The sequence below is a fragment of the Lipotes vexillifer genome, unplaced genomic scaffold, assembly GCF_000442215.2.
Source record: "Lipotes vexillifer unplaced genomic scaffold, Lipotes_vexillifer_v1.1 scaffold1136, whole genome shotgun sequence".
Lineage (NCBI taxonomy): Eukaryota > Metazoa > Chordata > Mammalia > Artiodactyla > Lipotidae > Lipotes > Lipotes vexillifer.
Window position 1 is genome coordinate 1,769,262 of NW_006769631.1, and position 8,804 is coordinate 1,778,065.

Consider the following 8,804-nt stretch of genomic DNA (forward strand, 5'->3'; position numbering starts at 1 on the left):
AAAGAGTGGGAGGAATATTTATGACTTATCTAAGAACAGGGCTGTGGTTTGGATGCGGAACTGATGCAACACGCCTTTTCAGTCCTTGAATGGGTTTTTCCGGTTGTTGTCATGGCAATTGTCAACTGTCACGGTGCTGGTGGGTGTGTCTTTTAGCATCCTAATGTATTACAATGAGTGTATAATGAGGCTCAAGATCTACTGGAAGTCAAATCTTCCACCATCTTGGGCCTAGGTGGTTCTAAGAAGTCCGTGTTTTTTTTCTCTTTGCAGCTTCCTTCTGAAACTGAGATAATTGGTTTCTATTCAAGGAAGGGGCAGGAGTATGATTCTGGGTCAAAAGCCTTGGTAAAACATTGAGTCAAAGCCAAAGAAAGAATCTGACCACTAATGAAAAAGCACATTCATATCAACTGGAACCGGAGGTTTCTCCTCCCCCTGGGGGACTCATGACCATTATTCCTCAGGGACCATTAACCATCTGTATCAGCAAAAGGCATTATTCCAGTTCTAGGATCAGAGGAAGGCAAAGGTAAGAATTGATAGAGAGGGACTTCCCTGGTGGCGCAGTGGATAAAACTCCATGCTCCCAATGCAGGGGGCCTGGTTCCATCCCTGGTCAGAGAACTAGATCCCACATGCGTGCCACAACTAAGGAGGCCAAGTGCGAGAAAAAAGGAGCTGTCAAGTGGCAACTGAGGAGCCCGCCTGCCACAACTAAGGGGCCCACGTGCTGCAACTAAGACCGGTGCAACCAAATAAATTTTAAAAGAAAAGAAAAAAGAATTGATAGGGAACATATCTGGCTTGGGCTCATTTCTTGTGAGTAGGCTAAAGCTCCGTCATGCAGAAAGGGGATTGCAGGCCTAAAATGGAGCTGATAAACTACAGTCCGTGCTTCAGCCACACAGCAAATACTTAGAATAGCACTTGGTACATAGCAGATGCTCAATAAACACTTGTTGAATAAATAAATGAACATTCTCTAAATCTAAGCCAGGTCTTTTCTCTTGTGACACTTCTTACGTTCAGCCTATGCCATATTTATGTTTTTATAGATCTTATGCCCCTTGCTGGCTTGAGAGCTCCTGGATGGAAGGGACCAATTCTGAGTTTTATCTTTACATGTCCAAATTGAGTGTTCACACTGTTCTCCAAGCAATACAAGATTTCTCACTAAAATACTCAGCCTTGGGACTTCCCTAGCGGTCCAGTGGTTAGGACTCCATGCTTTCACTGCCGAGGGCCTGGGTTCAATCCCTGGTCAGAGAACTAATATCCCACAAGCCACAAGGTGTGGCCAGAAAACAAAAACAAAACAGAACAAAACAAAAAAACTCAGCCTATTTCCACTAGGAGTCATGACAATTTCTATGTCCCTTTAACATCACCAACAGTTGGTACTGTTAAAGGATAAATTGAGACATTAAAATTTTTAAGAGTTTATTTGAGCAAACATCAATTCAAATCAGTACCAACCTGGAAGTAGTTAGGACCACTCCACCAACAGGAGCTAGATGTAAGGTTTTTATAGAGAGGACAAGGGAGAAAAGCAAGGAAATTGCTTGATTGGCTGTAGCTGAAGTGGTTGCATTTATTTGGGAAAACCCAGTGACTTGTTTGTGATTGGTTGTTTTTCTTAACCTTGAGGCTCTTAGACTCCCAAAATTTCAAATCTATTTTTCTTGGCTAATGCCATAAAAATGGGAAACTTAGTTATGGGCTGGCCTGCAGAGATTCCTTATAATTCTACGTTCTAGAACAGAATGTTCCTCTATTTTACTCTAGTAATAAAATCTTTTCTATGCTGTTTAGGGCAACTTTGCCCTACTCTCTAAACATCTCCATTATCATCACCCCAAACTTTCGTTAACATGATGCCAAAACTTCAGAGGACTTATTGTACTTAAATATTTTTTTAATTTTCTGTATGCTATGATGTTTGACATCCCCCCCCAAAAAACATTCTGGCTGGGGAGACTGCCCTTCCTAGGGCTAGCCAATTCTTAGAGATAGCAAATGTCCCAGCCAGAGGCATGTCTTTGATATGCAAAGTAACCAGTCCAGAGCCTCACCACCTCTACTGGCCCATACACCCCAGGAGACAATATTCCTCTGCCCTTATCATCCCAGGGCCAGGTGCTAGGCAACTAGGAACCACCCCTTCAGCCCCAAACCCATCAAATACTGCCTTGCCTTTCCCTTGAAAATCCCTGTAAAGACCATGACCTAAACCTTCCCCTCACTCCTGACCCCTGACTCTTCACCACCCTGGTGGCTTACCCATGTGGTCCAGCGTGGAGTGCCATGCCTCCTGTCTCTAGGATCAGTGAGTATAATAAAGTTTGGGCCCTTTTTTCTCCTGTGCCTCTCCTCTGTCTCCTCTTCTGGCTGTATCTGACCAACTCATTTAAAAAAAGTGCAAACACAAACTATACCATCAGCTGGAACATCTTTGAACCATGGGCTGCACTTCACTAAGGGAGTGGTGAGAGCCTACAGCCTGTTCAGCCTTTTCTGGAAAGGCTTGGCTGACCCCCTGGAATCCCACTCAGGCTTGATCTTGGATGTAATATTTCCATTTAATGATAGCACTTTGCTAAGCCTGTCCTATTTCATTAGTAGCATAAGTGAGTACTCACTTGAGGATGGACAGCTCAGGTCTTAAGGTCACATACAGGGCTTTGGTGGTCAGGAGCTGTTTCCATTAGGGCCAAAAGCCAGCTAGGAGTTGCCATTTGAAGGGGGTGTATCTGGCAGCTATCTTCAGTATTCACCAGTCCAAAACCCAAGGGCCCTATGTACCCAAGTAGCAGTCTCTTGTTGCCATAGGCTCCAATCCTCACAAGTAAATCGCCAAGATGTGGAGCTCCAGAGGGCTGGCAATCACCATTGGTCCCAATGACGGGGTCCATGCCAATGCATCTTGCACAGCCTCTAGAGTCTGCTGCTGTTGGGGATCCCATCCAAGGATGTCTGTCTTGTGAGTAACCATGACATAAGGGACCAAAAGAATACCCAGATGTGATACATGTTGCCTCTGATAGCCAAGAAGGCCTACCAGTTATGGAGGCTCTTTCTTGTTGGCGGGGGCTGCCAAGGACAGCAGTTTTCGGCTGACTTTATCAGGAATACTCCTCTGATTACTGGCCCAGGTGGCTCCCAGAAACTGCACTTTTGAGCAGGTCCCTGCATCTCATCAGTGTTGTCAGCCCTTCCTGCATGTCATAAGATCTACAACCTTATGTACGGACTGGTCAAGTTGTTTCTTGGTCAGGCCAGCAATGAGGATGTCAACACAGTGGATGAAAAGTAGTTCTGGGGATAACTGGGCTTGCTGCAGATCTAGGCCTATCACTGGCAGTGTATTGCAGGGGAACTGAGGTATTGCTATGGACTAAATTGTGTCCCCCGCTAAATTAACATGTTGAAGCCCTAACCTCCAATTTGACTGCATCTGAAGTCCTAAAACGAGAAATGAAGACAGATTGCAAAAGTGTGCTTATTCTTCAAGACAAAGGAAGAATAACCCTAAAGGTGATTCAGAGATGATCAGGGTTTACCACCTCGGTTTCAAACAGACCAGACAGCTTCCACAGAAGCCATGGGGGCAGAGCCACCCAGAGCCTTGGGACAGACTCCCCTGGAGCTCTGACTCCATCTGAGCTCTGGATGCTCCCCAGAGCATCCAGAAGGTGGGAACATCACCCCAATGGTCCTGGAGGGCAGAGGACGGACCAAAAAGTTATTCTTGAGCCTTAAGATCTCATGTAACTTGCTTTGCTAAGTTTTGGACTTGGTCAGGCCCTAGCACACTTTCTTCCTTCTGATTTCTTCTTTTTGGAATTGGAATGTGTGAGATTACAATGGTCTCTGCTCCCAGTTCCTGGCACAGAGCCCCTGAAACCCTTGTAATTTTCTAAGTCATAAGAGCTCTAGGAGCATCTTTTGTTCTAATATTTGGTCTTTGACCCTGGTTCTTGACACAGGGGTCCTGAAACCTTTGTAATTTCCTAAGTGATAGGAGCATCTTTTATTCTAATAAAGCAACTCTGGGTGAGCTCCTGGATGAGAGCTGGTCACCAGAAAGACCATGCCATGATTCAGAGCTCAGAATTTTCAGCCCCCTTCCCCCAGTCCCGTTCTCCTGATAAGAGAGAAGGGCTGGGAGTGGACTTAATGATTGACCATGCCTACACGATGAAGCCTCCATAATAATCCCAATAGAACCAGGTTCAGAGAGCTCCCCAGTGGGTGACACATCCTGACTCCACAGGGACAGAAGCTCTTGTGCTCAAGACCTTCCCAGACCTTACCCTATGTATCTCTTCATCTGGCTATTCATATGTATCCTTTATCATATCCCTTTATAATAAACCGGTAAATGTAGGTAAACTGTTTTCCTGAGTTCTGTGAGCCACTCTAGCAAACTAAACCCAAAGAGGGGGCTGTTGGAACCTCTCCTCTATAGCTGGTTGGTCAGTAACACAGGTGATAACTTGGGCCTGGAACTAGTATCTAAAGTTGGTGGGGGTGGGGTGGGGGGATGAGGTGTGTGTGAGTCTTATGAGACTAAGCCCTTAAGCTGTGCGATCTATTTCCACGTAGTGTCAGAATTGAGTTAAACAGCAGGACACCCAGCTGGTGTTGCAGAGAATTAGTGTCGGGGAAGCCACCCACACATCTGGTGACCTGAAGTGTAAGAACTGAAACGTTCTGAGTAGTGAAGGTGACACAGGAGGGAAGAACTGCAGGTTTTTTCAACATACAATGTTGATTCTATAACTGTCCCAGCACTGTATTTTGGTGGTTTTTTTTGTTTTGTTTTTTTTTTGCGGTACGCGGGCCTCTCACTGTTGTGGCCTCTCCCGTCGTGGAGCACAGGCTCCGGACGCGCAGGCCCAGCGGCCATGGCCCACAGGTAAAGCCGCTCCGCGGCTTGTGGGATCCTCCCGGACTGGGGCACGAACCCGCCTCCCCTGCATCGGCAGGTGGACTCCCAACCACTGTGCCACCAGGGAAGCCCCCAGCACTGTATTTTGGAAGCCCATAACCTGTCTGGTTTCACAGGTTCACAGCCGGAGAGGAACTCTGCCTCAGGATGAATCGTAGCTCAAATCTCACCCATATCTGATTTAGATGAGACTTTGTGGACTTCAGCCTTTCCACTAGGAGTGCTGAATTAAGACTTTGGGGCTGTTGGGATGGAATTAACTTATTTTGCAAATGAGAAGGACATGAATTTGGGGAAGCCGGACTCAGAATTTATGGACCAAATGTTTGTTTCCTTGAAATTCAGATATTAAAGCCCTAATCCCCAGGGTGATGGTATGTAGAGTTGGGCCTTTGGGAAGTAACTGGGGTTAGATTAGTTTATGTGGGTAGGGCATTCATGATGGAAGTAATGTCCTTGTTAGAAGAGGAAGGGACAGAGAGCTGCTCTCTTTCTTTACAATGTGAGGCTATAGCAAGAAGGTGATGGCAGCCAAGACTCAAAGGATCCTTACCAGAACCTGACCATGTTGGCAACTTGATCTTGGACTTCCCAGCCTCCAGAACTGTAAGGAATAAATGTCTGTTGTTTAAGCCACCCAGTCTATGGTATTTTGTTATAGCAACCCAAACTAAGACAGCTGCTAAAGATATGTTCCTCCCAATCCCCTTCCTCCCAAAAAGGGATCAGGCCCAGTTATTTTTATGCTTCAAAGAATAATCCCCTCATTATGCAAACTCTTCCAGGTAATAAGAGAATAAAACAAAACTTCCAAATTCATTTTGCAAAGCAAACTGAATCTAGTTCTGTACTTAAAAACTAAAATAAAATCACCACAAAAAAATGGATTTTATTCTAGGAACACAAGGAAATTTCATTTGGAAACTTGTCAGCAAAATCGATTCTGAAAAGAATGATAAAACCATAACATTACACCAACAGATTTTTAAAAGTCTGACAGAACTCAGCATCCATTCCTAATAAAAACTTAAGTATAATAATAATTTGCTATAGGGTATACTACATGCCAAGTATTGTTTCAAGTGCGTTACACTTACGAACTGATTTTATCCTCAAGGCCCTATGAGGTAGCTCCATTTTACACATGGAAGACAAAAGGAAGCAAAGCAACTTGCCCAGAATCACACACCTAAAGAAAGTGGTGGAGGCAGGATTTGAACCTAGGCTTCCAGGCACAAAATCTGTGCTCTTTACCACTATAACATATTGCTTCTTCTAAAAATAGGAATAGAAGACAACTTCCCAAACAGTAGAATATTTATCACAAACAATGAGGGTGAACGCCATATAAAACTGTGAAATCCTAAAAAACCTTTCTCCTGAAAGTTAGGAACAAGACACGGAACGCCTGTTATTCACTATTCAACATTTTAAAAATATTTGTGCTCATGCACGACATAAGTGGCATACAGATTAGAATTAAGAGAACACTCATCGTTACTTATTGTATACCTAGAAAAGCTAGGAAATGAAACTGAAAAACTCTTCAAACCAAAACTAATCTAGCAAGGTAATTGGATCCAAGTAAATTTTTTTTTAAATCACTAATTATTAAAACACTAGCAATAACCAGTAGAAATTGAGGTGTGGTTTTCAAACGTAGCCTCTTTTCCTCCAACCAAGAGCCTGAGTGCTTTTCTAGCAAGTAAGGATATTCACTGCTACTTAGCACCTAACCCGGACGGGTGGTGGTCAGCTAACAGGGTTATGAACAGTGCTGGACCCCTCCCTCCAGAGACTTAGTGTAGTACGGTATGAGCAGAACCAGAAGATAAAAAATTACAATACTCGACAGAGGGTTGTCTACTAAAGACATAACCAGTCATGTTGAAATCAGAGTAGAGGGCTGGACCCGTGTGTTCATATGGGGTTAGGCTCTCCCCTGGAATCTGGGAGCTTCCAAAGTAAAACATTTTAAAAAAGAAAGTCCTATCGGTTTAAAAAAAATGAAAATAAACACCAAAAATATAGCTATAACAGAAATTTAAAATATTCACAAATGGCAAATTTCCAGTTCTGTCCTCAGTTCAGTAACTTTTTAGACTCCTAATAAACACTCTAACATTTTCTGAGATGCCTCACCCAGAATCATATCTAATTCTTACTCTCTTGAGCCTCAACTCTCTTCTCCTTCTTCACCACTGTCTCGGAGACATAAATCACAGCTCACAAAAATCTCTCTCCTCTAGGTTATGTGCCTGACATTGCCCCTCTAACCTCCTCCTCCTCTGCCACACTGCTGATCCTGTCATATTGCTAAGAGGAAGAGGGTAGCTACCAGGGGCAAAGATCCCCTAGCATTGAGGCCCTACTACAAGGATGGAAAGAAAAACTTGTGTCTGATATATGACTGTAGAAGAGGAAATCCCCTGAAAAGATTTTCTTATGCCTTTGAGGTATGAAAGTTGGCCCAGAAGATAATCACAATAATTAAGCATACACCTCTCACCTAAAAATCAGATGACAGTTGCAGGCATCTAGAACTAGTTGGTCAGGAAATCAGAATGGTGTGACTCTATTATCTTGTCACAAACTTCATTACTGTTCATTCCAATCATCCAAGAATGCTAGGAACTGAAATTGCCATGGAAGTTGAGTCTTCTTTGCAGTAAACTTTGATGCTGTTCTTGTACTTAGACAGCAGGGTGGAGAAAGCTAGTACAGAACCAGAGTCCGTGTTCATGGAAAAGTACATTATCACTGGAACGTGACAGCTGCCTCCAATACCTAGATACATACATACACACACTCAAACACAAATCCATTAACTCTCTGAGGCTGAGGTAACAGTAGTAAGACTCTAAAGGACACAAGGAGAAGATATGAATGAGGCCTTTGTATTTGATATCCTATGATACCCATCTTTAGAAATTTTAGGTCTGGTGGTGAAAGGGGAGTTCATGCCCACTTTAAGCATGGTTCAGTTGGAGAGGAGAGTTTTTAAAAGCTATTTAACAACTAGAATATGCAAAGTATTATCTATATGCTAAAAGAAATAGATACTATACCCATCCTCGAAGCCTACATGAAGTTAGTATAAAAGGACACAAAGGGGCATTAGGTTGAGAATTGACAAGGCAATTATATAACAATTGCAAATTACAGCACAGGTTAATTTAAAACACTGAGGTCAATCAACAGGTTAGGAGGAAAAAAGGAGCATTTCAAGAAGACAGTCCTTCAGAGATGACCTAGATCTTAAAGGTTCAAGGGACACAGATTGGCCAACAGGAAGAAAAGCTTTTCTAGGTAGAGAACACAAGCGATGAGAGTCTAGATTAAAGTAGTTTTAAAAGGGCCACATTCAAGAGGTAGAAAGTATGACTCAGAGTCTTGGAGAATGACTTTATATAAATGGTAAAATGGAGGAGGTGGAATAGAATAAGGAAATATCTCTTTCCTTAAGAATATAATTGTGGGACAAATAATTAAGAAACAAGATAGATTTTAATTTTTTAAAAAAGTATAAGAAGGGAATTCCCTGGTGGTCCACTGGTTAGGACTCCTTGCTTTCACTGCTGAGGGCGTGGGTTTGATCCCTGGTCGGGAAAGCTCCCCCGCAAGCCACATGGCGTGGCCAAAAAAAAAAGGTGAAGGGGCTTCCCTGGTGGCGCAGTGGTTGAGAGTCCGCCTGCTGATGCAGGGCACACGGGTTCGTGCCCTGGTGTGGGAAGATCCCACATGCCTCGGAGCGGCTGGGCTTGTGAGCCATGGCCACTGAGCCTGCGCATCCAGAGCCTGTGCTCCGCAACGGGAGAGGCCACAACAGTGAGAGGCCCGCGTACAGCAA